The following is a 19,344-nucleotide window of genomic DNA, read 5'->3' on the forward strand; positions in this document are numbered from 1 at the left end:
ATAGAGCAGCCAGACAGTTGATACAGGAGAGCAAAATCAGTGTACTGGTTATGGATCCCTTCCAAATTGAGCTTCAGGGAGGATATGCAGAAGATGAAATTCTCTTTCAGGCCCAAGGGTGGCACTACTGGAACAAGATCCCAAGACTTCCTCAGGATCTTAGGGGACAGTAATGGCTGCGATTATGGCAATGTGTTGTTCATGATATACTTCCTAGTTCCTCAGTGAAGAGGAACTGTGGGCTTTCGTGACAAATTTTCCTGTTAAAAGGAGTTTTCTTTGTTCTTCAGATTGGTGTGTGTGACTCTGTGTGTGTGTGTGTGTGTGTGTGTGTGTGTGTGTGTGTGTGTGAGTGTGTGTGTGTGTGTGTGTGTCTGTGTCTGTGTGAAATCCTGGGGCTTGATCTCAGGGCCTAAGTATTAGTCTTGAACGCTTTTTTCTGTTGTTCTGTAGTAATAGCTACATTTCCATCTTTATGCTGGTTCTTGGAGATAAGTCTCACAGACTCTTCTGAATGGGCTGGCTTTGAATCCTGATCGTCAAATCTCAACTATTTTGGCAGTCCTGGGTTTTGAAGTCTGGGTTTGGGTCCTGTCCCTCAGTCCTTAGCTCAAGGTGAGTGCTCTAACACTTGAGCCACAGCAGCACTTCTGGCTTTCGTGGTGGTTAATTGGAGATAAGAGTCGCATGGACTTTCCTGCCTGGGCTGGCTTTGAACAATGATCCTCAGATCTCAGCCTCCTGAGTAGCTAGGATGACAGGCGTGAGCCTCTAGTGCCCACATAAAGCCTCTCATTTTGGAAACACTTTTTATCTCAAATACAGGGTAAAGCTAAGGAACAAATCCCGAGTTCAAGCTCCAGCACTAGAAACAAAATTTATAGCACCCTAGGAATGTTTTGAATGCAAAAGTTCATATGGTGAAATTCCAAAGTTGGGGAAATTACTGGGTAAGGAATCACAATCTGCTTCAAAGGAAGAGTGTGCCAAACACACCAGAGGTAGAAAGGTATTTCCAGAGAGCCTTGCATTAACTCTGCTTTTATTTGAGTGTTGCCTTGATAGAAAATGCAATCAGAATAACACAACCAAAATGATGGGAGACAAATGTATTTCTAGAGGTAAAAGACAAAAACAAAACTGACACTAAGTCAATGTACAAATGAATCTCCCACTATGATAAAATACTAAGGCAACAGAACAGAAGATTAAGATTCAAACTAGGGACGTCCCAGTGTGCCCTCGTGGGCCAAGGAGAGCCAGCCCGGTGACTCACCTCGCCACCCCACCTCTTGGTGACCCCCGTGCTCCCTCATCTACATTTTTGCCACCTGGCTGGCGGGGACCACTGGGAAGGCCAGGACAAGGACGTCAAGGGTAACTGGGATGATGATGATAATGATGATGGTGATGGTGATGATGATGATGATGAAGAGGAAACAAAAGAAGAAGCAGAAGTAAAACCAGAAATAAAAATTTCAAAAAGAAAGAAAAATAGAGGAGAAAATAAAAGAAAAAAGAAAGAAAACAGAGGAAAAGGCAAGAAAAAATTAAAAAGAGATGAGAAGAGCCTGAAGAACCTCAATTTCTAACACCAGAAGAACAATTAGCAGATAAACTGCATCTACAGAAACTACAGGAAGAGTCAGACCTTGTACTAGCAAAAGAAACATTTAGTGTGAATGATACAGTTTGTGGGATAGATGCTATGAACCCATCTTCAAAAGATGAGCTCACAGAATTTGGGAAGTTACTAAAAGATAAAATTACACAGGATGAAAAGTCATTCTATTATGCCAGGTTTTTGAAAGCCTTACTTTGAGATGTGTGAATTTCGTTGGAAATTGATGACTTGGAAAAGATGACCAATTCATTGACTGTGCTTTGTGTTGAGAACACAGAAGCAAGAAATGCAAAGCAAAGCCAAAAAGAAGAAGAAAGGCATGGTTCCTAGAGGGTGATTGAAGGCCACCGGGGAAGATGATCGGGCAGATGATGGTGGTTGTGATGGAGGATATGTACAAGACTATGAAGACTTCATGTGACAGTTTCTCTCTCCTAGTGTCTTCTTTATGTTGCCCACCATCCCTTCAACATCTAGTACAACTTCTTTTCCTTTCACTTCTGCCAAATGGGACAAACAGAAATGCCTTATTTTTGGTGCTTGTTATTTAACCCCTTGACATTTAGGTGCTAATGTGCCAATGTGGGAACTTGTATATTGCTGCCCAGGGGTTAAAATTGGGAACTTAAGTTGCTACTAAATCATAGTTTAAAAACAAAACAAACCTAATAATGTCACTGTTTCTGTTTAATCCCATGACAGCAGTTACTAAATTGGAAACAAAGTTTGTGTGATATTTACCAGCACAGTTCATTAATACAGCTTTAACCATACCTCGTTGAAGGACTTCATACTTGTCAAGAAAAACAGTTTGCAGCCAGGGCATGTAGTGTGCATCTAGTATTAAATTTGCATTGTCTAAGAATTGAGCGTGCTGATATTAAGTGTATTGTGAAGAAGATTATCTCAGAGTGAAGATACTGTACCTGAAAAGTACTGGTTTGATACTTAGAAAAAAATTTTTTGGGTCCAGTCGTGGGGCCTGAACTCTGGGCCTGGGCACTGAACAATGATCCTCAGATCTCAGCCTCCTGAGTAGCTAGGATGACAGGCGTGAGCCTCTAGTGCCCACATAAAGCCTCTCATTTTTAAAACACTTCTTATCTCGAATACAGGGTAAAGCTAAGGAACAAATCCCAAGTTCAAGCTCCAACACTAGAAACAAAATTTATAGCACCCTAGGGATGTTTTGAATACAATAGTTCATATGGTGAAATTCCAAAGTGGAGGAAATTACTGGGTAAGGAATCAAAATCTGCTTAATGACAATTAAAATGATAAAAATTGAAAAGAATGGAATACTAATTTCTATCATTCACAGAAGCTATATGATATAAGAAATAATCTGATATGGAGTTGGGTTTGGGTGGCTCACACCTGTCATCCTAGTTATTCAGGAGGGTGAGAGCTGGGGATCATGCTTGGAAGCCAAATTTGGCAGTGAAAATTGTGAGACTCTTATCTCTAATAAACTATAACACAAGCTGGAAGTAGAACTGGGGCTCATGTTGTAGAGTCCAAGCTTTGACCATGACAGCACGGGGACAGCACCCAGGCCCTGACTTCAAGCCCCAGGACCAGAATAAACAAACAAACAAACAAATGACATCTATAGATCACTCTCTAAGTTACAAGTAAAATATTTTTAGGGCTTTCCAGGGTCATTGCAGAGAGTCAGTCCCAATTAGGTTTCTGTGTTCCCAGATGAAAGCATTTGTGTAATTTCATTTCAAATCACAACATATATAGCAGACAATAGCCAGGGGAAATGGGATAATGAAAAGTTTTCTGACCTCTTCCTACCTTGTGGTCTCCACAGGTCTTAGAGCTGGCTCACAAGGCCCAGCTTCTCTGAGGCATTCTGGCATCATGGAAAGGCTGAGTCTGGCCAGGCTGGACTATAGAGAAGGCTTGGGATAAGGAGATTTCTTGTCATTGATGTCTGGACATCAATCAGCATCACCTGCTGCCTGGCTGGCATTGTTTACTGGGCATCCATCAAATCTTCCCACAGGAGCTGCAAACCACTCTCTCAGGGGTCAATGAGCAAACACTAAGTTTATTAATTAGAAGAACACATTTGCCATTTGAAGACCTCTTTTTTTTCACAAGTCAAACTCATTGGAAAATAAACTCCAGGGTGCAGTTGTTTATTAAACTTTGATTCTCAGAGCCCTGGACCCAGAGTAACAAGTATCGATGGACTCAATTGTTCAACCAAAGGATATAGGACACAGATGGATCAAAAAACAAGACTCAAGGGCTGGGAAGGTGGCTCAGTGGTACAGTGCTTACCTTGCATGCATGAGGCCCTGGGTTTGATTCCTCAGTACCACATAAGAGAAAAAAAAAGGCGCAGAGCGGGAAACCAAACTCAACCATTTGTTGTCTCCCAGAAACTCATTTGCAGGCAAAGAAAAATACAGCTTTGGTGTGCAAGGACAGAAAAAGATCCTTCATGAAACAATTTTCAACACTAACATTCTACCACAGAACCACTTAGAGTTTTTTCTGTCAGTAATTGAGCTAAGAGTCTCATTGACTTTCCTGCCCAGAGTGGTTTAGAATGATGGACCTCAGAGGTCAGAGCTCAGATTCCCGAGCAGCTGGGATTTTAGGCATGAGCCACCCATGCCTGGCTGTGGCTCTATGCTTTCTCATGGACTACATCCTGGTTTGTCATTGGCTGTATCCCTCTTCCTCATTGGCAGGATGCTGCTTTGTCATTGTATGACCAACATTCATAGGATGATCTAATAAAATTCGTTGAACAAACCGCCCTGTTAATAGAATCAGAATGTAAGGAAGAAATGGACAGTGTAGCAGCTGTTTTCATGCAGGCAGAAATACCTTTTTACTTTTAATAGTGTACAGAAAGTGTATTTATTTTATCCCACCAATAGTATTTTAAGCAACTAAATCAGAGAAAACTTTTTGCAACATTGCCCCCCCAACAATACACACACCTTAGTACCTCAGTGATTTGAAACGTACCTCAGTGTTTGAAAGTAACAGCATATCTAAATTTGAACAGCACTTCAAGTGCTCAATACCAGCACAGTTGCTTCCATGTACATTACTAGAATTTCCTCTGCTTTTAAACAAAAATTTCAGCTGTCAAATCAGCCCCTGAATGCTTGGTAATAACTGATAGTTCTCCATGAAAGAGAAAGGGCACATGGGGAAAGCATTTTATTATTCTTCGTGAGGAAAAAAAGGGGACATGGTTGGGTAGCATGCTGATAGAATACAAACCATCACCTCCAGGCTAGGGATTTTCACTGCTGTGTAAAAGTAATAGAAGTTGGTGATGTCATTGAAGCAAGAGAAACAAACTAAACAGCTGACCAACAGCAGGATGGTGTGGGTGGCATTGCTCCTGGGTGCTGACTGGGTGGCAAGGCTAAAACTATGTAGGTGCTGAGCTATCTGGTGGTGTTGGTATAGAAGCCTCACCATGTAGAGGCTGGTGATGATCATGAGGATTACAAATACAAGATCTTAAAATAATAATATAGAGATATAATAACCTGAGCCATTGTCTTCAAGCTGCAGACTATGACAATATACATTGGAAAACCCAGAACCAACAAGAGTGCAATTGATTTTGGCTTTCATAATCTAAATGACTGGGACATAGATGAGCATATTGACAACCGAGAAGAATAAGATAAAAGGGAAAATCCACACTGAAGACTTAGATTTAAGCCACACGCACTGGGCATGGTGGGAGCTGATGGTGATGGCCTGAACGGCACTGAGGAGTGAGGTGGTATAGATGGACAGTCCCTGGGTGACTCTGAGGAGGTACAACACCGCCTTGCAGCCCTCATCGTCCAGAAAGCGTTGGACTCCAAATGATGCCATGATATTTGGCACAAGTCTGAAGGTGAGGTTCAGGATGTGGACCACAGTCAGATGTATGAAGATGGCATTGATGGATTTCTTCAGATGACGTTGGAATGAGAACATGTACAGATAGAGCATGGAGAGTAGGGAGTTTCCCATGATACCGATGCACAGCTGGGCTATGAGGAAATGCCCCCATATTGATTTGCCCAAGAACATTGTGAACGGCACTGTAAGGTCTGATGTATAGAGCAGCCAGACAGTTGATACCAGAATGAAAAATCAGTGCACTAGATTATCGATCCATACTAAATTGTTCTTCAGGAAGAATATGAGGATGATGAAAATCAGTTTCAGTCCCAAGGTTGGCTCTTGTGGAATGGAATCCCAAGGGCTCCTGAGGATCTTAGAAGACAGAAATGGGTGAGATTATAGAAGAGAAATCCTGGCTCACACCATGGGTCCTTGTGCCTTTGCTAGGAGGACTGTGGGCCTGTGATACACAGAAAATTGCATATTATAAGAAATTTTCTTTGCTCTCCAGATTACATTTGCTGTGTGCACACGCATGCATTTGAAATCTTGCACCGTGACATCAGTGTTTGAATGATATCCTTGTGGTGTTTTATTCTTCTTCAAAGCTAAGAACTTCACTTCCATCTTTATTCTGATTAATTAGAGATAAGTCTCAGAGACATTCCTGCCTGCGTTGACTTCATATCATGATCCTCACATCTCAACTCCCTGAGTAGCTAGGATTACAGGAGCGAGCTACCAGTGTCCAGCTACAATATCTCGTTTGAAAACACATCTAATCGGTAGTGCATGAGAAAGTTAGGGGACAGACTATTAGTTCAAGCTCCAGCATCCCCAAAGAAATGTTTACCATCCCAGAAAGATTTCCAGGAGTAATGCTTCCTGTGGAGAAATTACAAACTGGAGAAAATTTCTAGGTAAAATGTTTACAAACTGAGCTTCAAAAGAGGAATGGGCCAAATATACCAGATGTGAAAATGGTTTCACACACTCCCTAAAATCTCAATGAAGCATTGTGCTGACCATGGTTCTATTTTACCATGCTTGGTATGAAATGCAGTCATTATCATGTGATTCCAGACATGAAATTCCAGTGTATTTCTGGAGGGAAATGACACAAAAATCTACACAAACCACTCACTCTTGCACTATAATAAAACACTGGGGCAATGGAACAGGAGACTAAGATTCAAAGTAGGCTTCAGCTTACCTATTTCCTCTATGCAGTGATCACTGGAAGTGAGGAATATATAGCAAGAGACCTAGGAAATTTACCATGCAATAGATGGTGCTTGAACTCTGGGCCTGAGCACTGTCCCACAGCTCTTCAACTCAAGGCTAGTGCTCTAACACTTGAGCCACAGCACCACTACCTATTTTCTGGTGGTTTATTAGAGATAAGAGTTTCACGGACTTTCCTGCCTGGGCTGGCTTTGAATCTCGATTCTCAGATCTCAGCATCCAGAGTATCTAGGATTATAGTCATGAGTCACTGGCACCCGGCATGAGACACGTTTCTTTAGAGATACCAATGGGCTCAACTCCCCAACCAAAAGATGTAGAGTAGTAGACCGGACCAAAACATAAAATCCAAGAATTCATCTGAGTTTTTGTTTTATTGTTTTTGTCAGTCATGGTGCTTGAACTAGTGCCTGGGCACTATCCCTTAGCTCTTCAGCTCAATATGAGGCACAGTGCCACTTCCAGTTTTCTGATGGTTAACTGGAGATAAGAGTCTCACGGACTTTGCTGCCCGGGCAGGCTTTGAACCAGGATCCTCAGATCTCAGCCTCCTGAGTAGCTAAGATTACAGGTGTGAGCCACCAGCACCCGGCTCATCTCAATTTTGTTGTCTCCCACAAAGTCATTTCACAGTCCAAAGAAAAACACAAATACGGGGTAAAAGCTTAGACAAGGAAATTTCATGAAAATATATCTTGCAAGAAAGGCCATGTAGCCATATTTTATTCTGACAAAATAGACGTCCCATTATCATCAGTATGAAGAGACAAGGAAGGCCATTACATATTAATAAAGGACATAATCCACAAAGAGGTAATCATAGTGGTTAATATTTATATGCACCAAACAATGGAAGACATAAGTACATTGGAGAAATACTCTTAGACTTACAGAACATGATAAACCCCAACACAATAATACTGGGAGACTTTAACATCCTATTCACACCAAAGGATATGTCAACCAAACAAAAGATCAACAAAGAAGCTGCTGAATTAAATGACCACAGTATCCAAGTAGACATCTACAGAGTATTTCACCCAACAACCACACAACATCACAATCTCAGTGTTGCATGGAACAATCTCCAAAACTGACCATATCCTAGGACACACAGCAAGCCTGAGCAAAAACAAAAGGATGGAGATAACTCTTGGCATCCTATCTGATCACAATGGAATGAAACTGCTCTTCAGTAACAAAATACTGCAGAAAACTCTCACACATATGAACAACAGGTGGTTCACTGAAGAAATAAAAAAGGAAATCAGAAAGGTCTTACAATTCAAGAGAATGAAAACACACCATACCAGGGCCTTAAAGATACTACAAAAGCGGCATTGAGAGGAAACTTCATAGCACAAATTGTGCAAATAAAGAACAGAGAAACAGTACAAATGAATAACCTCATGAAGCAACTAATGGTGCTAAAAACAGGAACAAACCAAACACCAAACTCCCAGATGGAGAGAGACAGTAAAGAATAAGGGGTCTGAGAAGGTGGCTCAGTGGTAGAGTGCTTGCCTTCCTTGCATGAGGCCCTGGGTTTGATTCTCAGCACCATATAAGCAGAAAAAGCCAAAAGTGGTGCTGTGGCTCAAGTGATAGAGCCCCAATCTTGAGCTGAAGAGATGAAGGACGGCACCCCAGCCCAGAGTTCAGACCCCATGAAAAAAAAAAAAAAGAATAGGAGATAACTACATAAACTAGAGACTAAAAGAACTGTACATATGGGCTGGGAATGTCACCTAGTGGTGGAGTGCTTGCCTAGCATGCATAAAACCCTGGATTCAATTCCTCAGCACCACATAAACAAACAAGTGAGAAGTGGTGCTGTGGCTCAAGTGGTAGAGTGCTAGCCTTGAGCACAAGAAGCTTAGGGACAGTCCTCAGGCCCTGAGTACAAGCCAGAGGACTGGCAAAAAAAAGAACTCTTGCATAAAATCAAGAATCCAAAAGGTGACATTTGAAAAAAATCAATAAACTTAACAGACCACTACTTTACCTAAATCAGTGAAGACGAGTCTCAAATTAAAAATATTAGAAATACTAATAGAAACATTGCAAAAAAACAACCAAGAAATCCAAAAGATTATGAGGGAATACTTTCAAAACCTATATTCATATAAGATGGAAAATCAAGTAGAAATGTATACAAATTGCTAAAGCTGAACCAGGAAATTATAAACCAGTCAAACAGGCCCATAATATGCAATAAGACTGAAGAAATAATCAGCAGTTTTCCAAAAAGGAAAATCCCAGGAATGAGGGTATTCATGGCTGAATTCTGCAAGACTTTTCAAGTTTAATACTCGTACTCATCAAACTTCTAAGTGAAATAGATGGAGAAAGATCAAGTCCATATTCATAGCATCAGAGAGTGGAGATCATTGAGTTCCCTCACCTTCCTTCCTTATGCAGACTTCTTTCAATTTTCCCCATTCAGGACAGTGTGAACTATAGATTTATCACACTTAATCTTTGTGAAGTTGAGGCATGACCCACTATCTTCCTAATCCCTTCAGAGCTTTTTAAATGAAGTCTTGCTGGGCTGGGAAGGTGGCTGAATGGTAGAGTGCTTGCCTTACATGCATGAGGCCCTGATGTTTGATTCCTCAGCACTACATAAGGAGAAAAAGCTGGAAGTGGCACTATGGCTCCAGTCGTAGGGCACTAGCCTTGAGCTGAAGAGCTGAGGGACAGCGCCCTGGACTAGAGTTCAGCCCCATGACAACAACAACAAAAAAAGAAGTTTTGTTGAATTTTGTTAAAAGTTTTTTGTGCATGTATTGATATGATCATGTTCCTTCTGTTCTTTTTCAAAAGTGTTTTTGAGGGGTGCAGTTAATGTTAAGGTTTAATTTCAGATCTTTTTATGTGAAGTATTGTTGATTTGTACAAATTTGTTTTATTTATATAGTTTTTTTTTTAATCTTTAAGTAGTTGTACAGAGGAGTTGCCTTTCCACAAACAGCATAAGAATACAGTGACGCTTGATCAATGTCATCTTTCTTCCCCTTGTTTTGTAACATACTTGTGGAGGTGGTCTCCTTTGTAGTTTGAGAAGCATTGGTGTTTGTTCCTTCTGAAAGCTTGGACAGTCTTCAGTTATGAATGTGTCTGGCTTTGGTTTTTGTTATGGGAAAGGCTATTTTATTATTTTTAAAATTTTTGCCTATCCTAGGTCTTGAAATGAGGGCCTGGGCACTGTCCCTGAGCCTATGTATGCCTAAGGCTAGAGCTGTACTACTTGAGTCACAGTGCCACTTGTAGGTTTTTCTGTGTATGTGGTACTGAGGAATGGAACCCAGGGCTTTATGCATGCCAGGCAAGCACTCTATCACTAAGCCACATTGCCAGCCTGTTTAATTTGTTTTTTAAATGACTATAATTTAAAATAATTATTACAACAATGCTCAACAAGAAATTTACTCATTACCTTACTCATGTTACCATAACCTCTGTGTACAACATCTATAAAAAATAACATTAAAAATTATTATATATGGGCTGGGAAGGTGGCTCAGTGGTAGAGCGCTTGCCTTGCATGCCTGAGGCCCTGGGTTCGATTCCGCAGAACCACATAAGCAAAAAGAAAAAAGCCGGAATTGACCTGCGCCTCAAGTGGTAGAGTGCTAGCCTTGAACTGAAGAGCTGAGGGACAGTGCCCAGGCCCAGAGTTCAGGCCCCACGACCAGACCAAAAAAAATTATTACATATGTCATGTGCAAAAGCTCAGGTACACAAACTTGGTCTTCCCTTCCTGCCCCAGGTCCAACACAACAACAAAAAACTCAAACAAAACCCTCAAACCCTTAATGAAGTGGCTCTTCCAACAATTTCATAACAGAGAGGAAACTCTTGAGAACTTAGGTATGAAGACAGAATTTCTCTGCTATCAAAACATGGTAAGAACACTGTCAGTGTCAAGTAAATTAGAAAACAGTAAGGAAATGTAAAGATCACACAGGAGAATCAAATGGATTTCACTCCAAAGATCCAAATTGGCTAAACACACACAAACAGTAAATATTAAGGTCTAAACTGTAATTACGAATTAATACATACTATAAGGGGAGCCAACTGCGTATAATGACCATGAACAGGAAGTATAACAGGGGGAATAGACTTCAAACTAGGTTGAGTATCCAGGGGTGGATAGGGGACTTGTGGAGCATCAGATGATGACTGAAAGCATCAGATACTGAGTTCCAGTCCTGGTCTCTGACCAAAAAATAGAATAGAATAAAATACCCAATATTCAGTGGGCTCCAGACTGAACAGCAGGTCTTTTCCTCATGACACTTCTGCAGAAAGTCCAGTGGTGATGGACGACGGGACCTGCAGGGACTTACTCTCTCCAAGAACCTATCTTGGAAGGTTTCCTTTGTTGTCTATATCAGAACACTAATCTCCATTGTGCCTTTGCCACACTGCTTGTCACAGAGTAGAGTCATGGAGATCACAAGATGGAAGAATATGTGTCATGTTGTATACACATCTCTGCGTTGAGTGCATCCTGATTGTCATTGGTTGCCTCCTGCTTTGTTACTGACTACAATTTTCTTTGTCATTGGCTGCAAGATTCACTTTTTTTTGCCTGACCTGGGGCTTGAACTCAGGTCCTGGGCACTGTTTCTGGGCTTCGTTTGTTCAAGACTAGCACTCTACCACTTAGCCATAGCACTATTTCTGGCTTTTCCTGTGATTAGTTGAAGTAAGGGTCTCACTAACTTTTCTTCCCAGTGTGCCTGAGAACCGAGGTGGCTTCTGACTAGCTAGGATTATGGGCATGTGCCACCTGTGCATGGCTCTGGCTGTGTCCTTTGGCCACATGCTGATTCTTCGGTGGCTAGATGGTACTCTTTCATTGGAGAACCAGCACTCTTAGAGTGATCTAATAAAATTCCATATAACAAACAGCACTGTTATTAGGAAGGGAAAGCAAGATAGAAATAGACTGTCTAGCTGCTGCCTTTATTATATAAAAAAAACAGAAATTATTTTTAATTTTAATAGTGTACAGGAAATGTATTTCTTTTATCCCACCAATAATCTTTTTTTGGGGGGCAGTTCTGGGTCTTGAACTCAGGGGCTGGACAGTGTTCCAGAGCTCTTCAGCTCAAAGCAAGCATTCTACCACTTGAGCCACAGTGCCACTAACAATTTTCTGAGTGGTTTATTGGAGATGAGTCTTCCTTCTTGGGCTGGCTTTGAACTTCAATCATTAGATCTCAGCCTCCTGAGTAGGAAGAATTACAGGCGTGAGCCACTGATGCCTGGCCTGTGCCTGAACTTCTTTGTCTCAAGGCTAGCACTCTACCACTTGAGCCATTACACCACTTCTGGCTTTTTCTGTGTATGTGGTTTTGAGGAATTGAGCCCAGGGCTTCATGCATGCTAGGCAAGCACTCTACCACTTAGTCACATTTCCAGCCCGATTTCCAAACCAATAATAGTTTAAGCAACTAAGCAATATATACCTTTTTTTTGAGCTGGGCACTGGTGGCTCACACCTGTAACCCTAGCTACTCAGGAGGCTGAAATCTGCGGATCAAGATTCAAAGCCAGCCCAGGCAGGAAAGGTTGTGAGATTCTAATCTCCAATTAACAACCAGAAAACCAGAACTAGCGCTGTGGCTTAAGTGGTAGAGTGCTCGCCCTGAGCTGAAGAGCTGAGGGACAGCACCCAGGTCAGAGTTCAAGCCCCATGAAATGACAAAAATGAAAAAAAAACATTAAGAAATTATTGACAAGGACTGGGAAGGTGGCTTAGTGGTAGAGTGCTTGCTTTGCATGCATGAGGTCCAGAGTTTGATTCCTCAGAACCACATAAGCAGAAAAAGCAGGAAGTGGCTCTGTGGCTCAAGTGGGAGAGCGCTAGCCTTGAGCTGAAGAACTGAGGGTCAGCTCCCAGGCCCAGAGTTCAGACCCCACAACTGAAAACAACAACAAAAACAATAAACAACATATATATTTTTTTCAAGAAAATGTACAAAGTGGTTACAGTTACATCAATAAGGTAATAAATACATTTTTTGACAAACTTGATACATTTTCCCTCCTTTTTCTCCTACTTTCTATCCCCCTCTCTCCTACCTCCTCACCCCCCAAAATTTATACAGATCATTTCCAACACATTGTCTTCTGTATATTGATGTTGCATTGGCTCAGCCTTTGTCCTTTATCTCACCATTCTGTTGTTCCCCTTCCCTTCCCTAATTCAAATAAATGTATATGCAATACTATGGCACCAAACTCACAGCAACAACAAGGTATATAAATATAAAATGTTTGGGAAAACATACTCCCTCAATGTTTAAGAATTACTGCATGTCTAAAGTGCTCAATACACACAGTTTATACACACAGTTTTTTTTGTATTTTTTTTGTATTTTGTATTTTCATTTTTTGTGAACATACTGTACAGAGGGGTTATAATTACATGGGCAAGATAATGAGTATATTTCTTATCAAGCATTGCATCCTCCTCCTTTGTTTACCCTTCACATCCCTTCCCAGCCTCCCCCCATCCCCCCAGCCAATCCTCCCCCCAACCCCCTGCACCAAAGTTTGTTTTTCACATGACAACTTGTACTTCTCATTGTTGCAATGGGTCCACCTGTATCCTTAAACGACTTGTTTTTCCCCATTTTCTCCACAAATTATACCGACATCAATATAGTGAAATCAGGGGTTATACTGTGGGGGAGGGACATACAAAGCAACAAAGAAATAATCCTATAAATGCGTTAGAAACAAATGCATGAAAGAAAAAAACATTTAAATACATTTCTAAGGGTTCATTTTCCTAACATCCCATTATCTGACCTTTTCTGATTGACTTATACATATACTAGATATTGCATATTAGGGAAACCATGGGACCTATGTTTCTTTGGGTTGGCTTACTTCACTTAGGCTTGGAAAAAATTATATACACACAGTTTTATTCCCCATGTACATTACTAAGAACTTCACTGCTTTTTTTTTTTGCTTATGTGGTGCTGGGGAATTGAACCCAGGGCCTCATGCATACAAGGCAAGCGCTCTACCACTGAGCCACCTTCCCAGCCCCGATTTCACTTCTTTTGAGCAAATGTTCTGGCTGTCTAATTAGCTACTGAATGTTTTATGACAACTGATACTTCCCATCAATGAAAGGGAGAGTGTACATTTGGAAAGACTTTTATTATTCTTCGTAGGGAAGAAAAGAAACATGGCTAGGTAGCCTGATGATAAAAAGCAAATGATCACTTCCAGTGTTGGTATTTTCACTGCTGTGTAAAAGTAATAAAAGTCCATGATGTTGTTGGAGCAATAGAAGAACATGAAACAGCTGACCAAAAGCAGGATGATGTGGGTGGCTTTGTTCTCAGGTGTGGGCTGCGAGGCAAGCCTGGGACTATGGAGTTGCCCGGCTGTCTTGTGGTGTCGGTACAGGAGGGTCACCATATAGAGGCTGGTGATGATCATGAGGATTATAAACACAAGATCTCAAAATAAGAAGATAGAAATGCAATATCATAATCTATTGTCTTCTATCTGCTGAGTATGACAATATACATTGGAAAATCCAGAACCTACAAGAGTAAAATTGCTTTTGGTTTTCATAACCTTAATGACCAGGACATAGATGAGTGTTATTGACAACCCAGAAGAGGAAAGAAGGGAAAATCCACACTGAAGACTTAGATTTAAGCCACACACACTGGAGCAAGGTGGTACTGATGGAAAGTACCTGGGTGATTCTGAAGAGGTACACCACCGCCTTGCAGCTTACATCGTCCAGAAAATGATGAACTCAGAAGGATTCCATGATGTCTGGCACCAGTGTGAAGGTGAGGTTCTGGATGTGGACCACAGTCAGGTGCAAGAAGATGGCATCGATGAGTTTCTTCAGATGAGGTTGGAATCAAAACATGTACAGATAGAGCACGGAGAGCAGGGAGTTCACCATGACACCAATGCACAGCTGGGCTATGAGGAAACGCCCCCATATTGATTCATCCGAGAACATTGTAAATGGTATTGTGATGTCTGATGCATAGAGCAGCCAGACAGTTGATACCAGAATGAAAATTCAGTACATGAGATTATTGATCTGTTCTAAGATGTTCTTCAGGAAGAATATGAGGAAGATGAAAATCAGTTTAAGTCCCAGGGTTGGCTCTTGTGGAATGGAATGCCACAGCTCCTGAGGATCTTATAGGACAGAAACAGATGAGATTATAGAAGGGAAATCCTGGCTCACACCTAGTGCCTTTGCTAGGAGAACTGTGGGCCTGTGGTACCCAGAAATTTGCATGGTAAAAGGAGTTTTCTAGGTCATCAGATTGTTGTGTGTGTGTGTGTGTGTTCATGTGTGTGTGTTCATGAATGCCTGGGGCTTCATCTCACATCCTAAAAGCTATCCCTGAGGATTCCATTTAGTTGTTATTCAAGGTTAACAGCTATACTTCCATCTTCATACTGGTTTATTTGAGAATTAATTCTCACAGACTTTCCTGCCATGGCTTGCTTTTAATTGCTATCCTCAGATCTCAAATTCCTGAGTAGGTAGGACTGCAGACATGAACCAACAGTTCTCAGTACAAAAATTCTATTTCAAAACACATTTAATCCATAGGTCACTAGAAAGGTAAAGTAGTTCAAACTCCAGTACCAGAAAAAATATCCTTAGCACCATATTAAGTGTTCAATTTCAACTCTTCTGGGAAAGAAATTCCAAAGAGGGGGAAATTACTGGGTAAAGAATCAAAATAAGCTTCAAAGGAGGAATGTGGCAAATATATAAGATGTGAAAATGTTTTCACACACATCCTACAAACACTATTAAGCATTGTATTTAGCCTGCTATTATCTTAGCATGGCTTTGAAATCAAATGGGTTCAATACATTGTGATCAAAACCATGGAATACAAGTGTATTTTGGAGGGCAAATAAAAAAGCAACACAAAGTAATTGCAGAAATGAATCTTGCACTAGGATAAAACACTGGGCAATGGAACAGGAGACTAAGATTCAAAAGATGCTTCATATAACCCATTTCCCCTATGTAGTGATCACAGGAGTAGAAGTAAGGAAAATACAGGAGCACTTCAATAGACCCAGGAACTCCACTACGCAACAGATTCACTATAAGTAAATGATGAATGTTTTTCTCATGAAGAAATTTTAAAGTAACCATTACCATGTTCAAAATGCATGTATGATGTCCAGAGCATCATATCTGGCAGTACTGAAACTTTTCCATTAAGGTTGGATGAGCAAAATCATCTGCTGTCTGGACAGTTTGTCAATTATGACAATTATGGGATGAACCAATGTAGCAGTGGTACGCAGTAGTCACTATGTGGATAGGAAGTATACAACTTATGTGTGGTGACAGGATGAGAAAACTGGGAAAGACAAGATGTGACATTGTACTCAAAGAAATATATTGAAGGAAGTGGCACTGTGGAAAAACTGGTAGATGCCACCCTTGAACCCCACATCTCAGGGACAGAACCTAGGTCCTGAAACCTCACAAGTGACAAAGCAAAACTACACATGGCCTAACTTATGCAATGGTAATCCCCTCTACATCACCTCTATCACAACAATGAAGATTATAATGGCAATTAAAATGATGACCGGGAAGTCTGCATCACTAACTCCTGTCATTTCAAAAAACTGATAGGATATAAGATATGGAACCAACACAGATGCCCCTCAGTAGATGAATGGGTCAAGAAAATGTGGTATATACACACAATGGAATTCTATGCCTCCATCAGAAAGAATGACATTGCCCTATGTTTTAGGAAATGGAAAGACTTGGAAAAAAATGATATGAACTGAAGAAAGAAACATAGGTCCCATGGTTTCCCTTATTTGCAATAACTAGTATATGTCTGAGACAAGCAAAAAAGGTAAGATAAGTTGATGTTAGTTGAAAAGAACCCCAAGAGAAGTATTCAACTGTATTTTCTTTCATGGGATTGTTTCTAACATATTTATAAGATGATTTCTTTGTTACTTTGGATGTCCATCCCCCACGGTATAACTCCTGCTTTCACTGTATTTGATGTTGGTGTAATTTGTGGAGGGTAAGGGATAAAACAAATCGTTTAAATAAGGATACAGGTGGACCCATTGCAACAATGAGATGTATTAGTTGTTATGTCGAAAAACAAACTTTACATCTTTGGCAGGAGGGCATGGGGGTTGAGGTGGGGGGGATGGGAAATGGGAAGGGATGGGAAGGGGAAACAAAGGATGAGGCAACAATGCTTGATAAGACATGTACTCTTTGCCTTGCCCATTTATTTGTAACCCCTCTATATGGTATTTTCACAATTAAAATAATCTAAATAAAAACCTCTCAATTGTCTGTCAAAAAAAAAAAAGACATCTGTAGGTTGTGCTAGTGGTTCTCACTTACAATTCTAGCTACTCCCAAGCATGATTAGGGTTAGTATCCCACCTGAGTAGGAAAGTATATGATATTTTTATCTCTCATAAACTACCCAAAAAGGTGGAAGTGGAGTTTGGTTCATGACAGAGTCTTAGCCTTGGGCACAAATGATCAGGGACAATGGCCTGGCCTTGATTCAAGGCACAAGACAGACAAAAGTACATAGATAAATAAAAGATATCTGTAGATCTCTCTCTAAATTATCAGTAAAAAATGTTAGGGTAGCTGGGTGCTGGTGGTTCAGGCGAATCAGGAGTCTGAGATGTGAGGGTCCTGGTTCAAAGCCAGCCTCGGCTGCAAATGCTATGAGATTCTCATCTCCAATGAACCACTAGAAAACTAGAAGTGGCTCGTGGCTCAATTGGTAGAGTACTAGCTTGAGCTTAAGAGCTAAGGGACAGTGCCCAGGCATAGAGCTCAAGCCTCATGACCAACCAGGATACTGTAGATAAAGTCATTCTAGGAAATATTTAGGTTTCTATATTCCCTGATGAAAGCATTGCTGCGACTCCATTTCAAATCACAGCATGTGTAGCTGGAAATACTGTAAAGCTGGGGTAAAGAGGATAATGAAGCTTTCCAAACTCTTCTAACCTCACGTGCTTGTCAAGGTTGAGAGATTCGTAATCCTGCTCACAGGGAACAGCTTCCCTGAGGCAGTCTGGCATCTTGGATAGGCTGTCGGTGCCCAGCCACCAATATATAGCAGGCTTGGGGAGACAAGGCTTCTCCCAGTGGACATCAGTCACTGTCACCTGCTGCCTGGATGGCCTTGTTTACTGGGCATTAGTCTGATGCCTCCACAAGAAACACTAATCATTCTCCCAGGTGCCAATGGAATCTCTTAGAGAATATGCTACATTTATTAATTAAGTGAACAGAATTACATTTTTAAGATGTGTGTTTTTTCAAAGTCAAATTCATCAGACAGTAAACTTTAAGACCAGCTGGTTATTAAAGGTTGGTTCTCTTAGCCCTGCACATCCTGAGATGCAGATATTCTTTGCCTTCCACACTGGGAGCTTGGCAACAATGGTGACCATGTACCCTCAGTTGCAGAGCCCAGCATGTGGTGGGCCAGCGATCAAGGACTCCAGGACCCCACAGGACAATGGTCACACTTCTTACACACAGTTATGTTAGAAACCAATCATACGTGATGGTCAAGTTCATGCAAATTGGCTCAAGAGTAGATGTGAAAGTCCACAAATAGAGTTGAGGATTCAAACTTATGAACAAAGGAACTACTGGGGCATAGAGAATTATAAAGAGGAAAGATAACAGTAAATAGACCTCAAAGCACATCCGATGTCCAGTGGTAGGAATGGAGGTTTATGGAGCATCAGCCAATGAGCAGAATGTGACATGCCCTGTTCCAGTGCAGATTTCCAATCAAAGATAAAGAAAATAATAAAAGAACTAACCAATGTGCAGTGGCCTCCAGAGTAGACAGATAAAAACACTTTTGCTCAGGAGTACTTTCAAAACCTATACAAAGGTTTTGGCCAGAGCAGATAAATTCAGGCTACCTGCTTAACAACGCCCAAAGGTGGCTCAGTGGTAGAGCATTTGCCTTGCATGAATGAGGCCCTGGGTTCAATTCCTCAGCACCACATAAGCAAAAAGAAAAAAAGCAGGGAAGTGACGCTGTGGCTCAAGTGGTAGAGTGCCAGCCTTGAGCTGAAGACTCCACGATCTGACCCAAAAAATAAAAAATAAAAAAGGCCATTTGACACCAGGTTGGCGACACCAGAGACAGAGTGACTGTAGCTTTTCACTCACCTCCAGTGCGAACTGGATTACTAGGAGTGAAAATCCACATCCTGCTGCCACTGATCCTAGACAGTCCAAAAAACCGGGAAAGTTTGTATGCACCCAAAAAATATCTTCACGCCATCTCACAGAACAGCGTCTGGAATGTAGCTCTCCCCCAACACTCCAAAAGAACACCATCTTTGATACTGCAATAGAGCCTGCCAGAGCAGCTAGTAGATAACTTGGGCCAGAGAAGCTGCAACTGTGGTATCGTTTTTCAACAGGACAAAGGAATCTGATCAGTGATAGTAAGCTCCACCTAGGGGAAGGTTGCCCCGCCCAGGAGGAGGTAGCTCTTCCCAGTAAGGGACAACTTTGC

At 41.2% G+C, this 19,344-nt stretch overlaps 1 pseudogene; it reads left to right on the forward strand.

The window, feature by feature from the left end:
• The first annotated feature begins 1,325 nt into the window (after positions 1 to 1,325).
• On the forward strand, positions 1,326 to 2,045 carry LOC138812475 (eukaryotic translation initiation factor 3 subunit J-like; annotated as a pseudogene).
• The last annotated feature ends 17,299 nt before the right edge of the window (positions 2,046 to 19,344 follow it).

The sequence above is a fragment of the Dipodomys merriami genome, unplaced genomic scaffold (genome assembly GCF_024711535.1).
Source record: "Dipodomys merriami isolate MVZ:Mamm:240054 unplaced genomic scaffold, mDipMer1.0.p SCAF_57, whole genome shotgun sequence".
Taxonomy (NCBI): Eukaryota; Metazoa; Chordata; class Mammalia; order Rodentia; family Heteromyidae; genus Dipodomys; species Dipodomys merriami.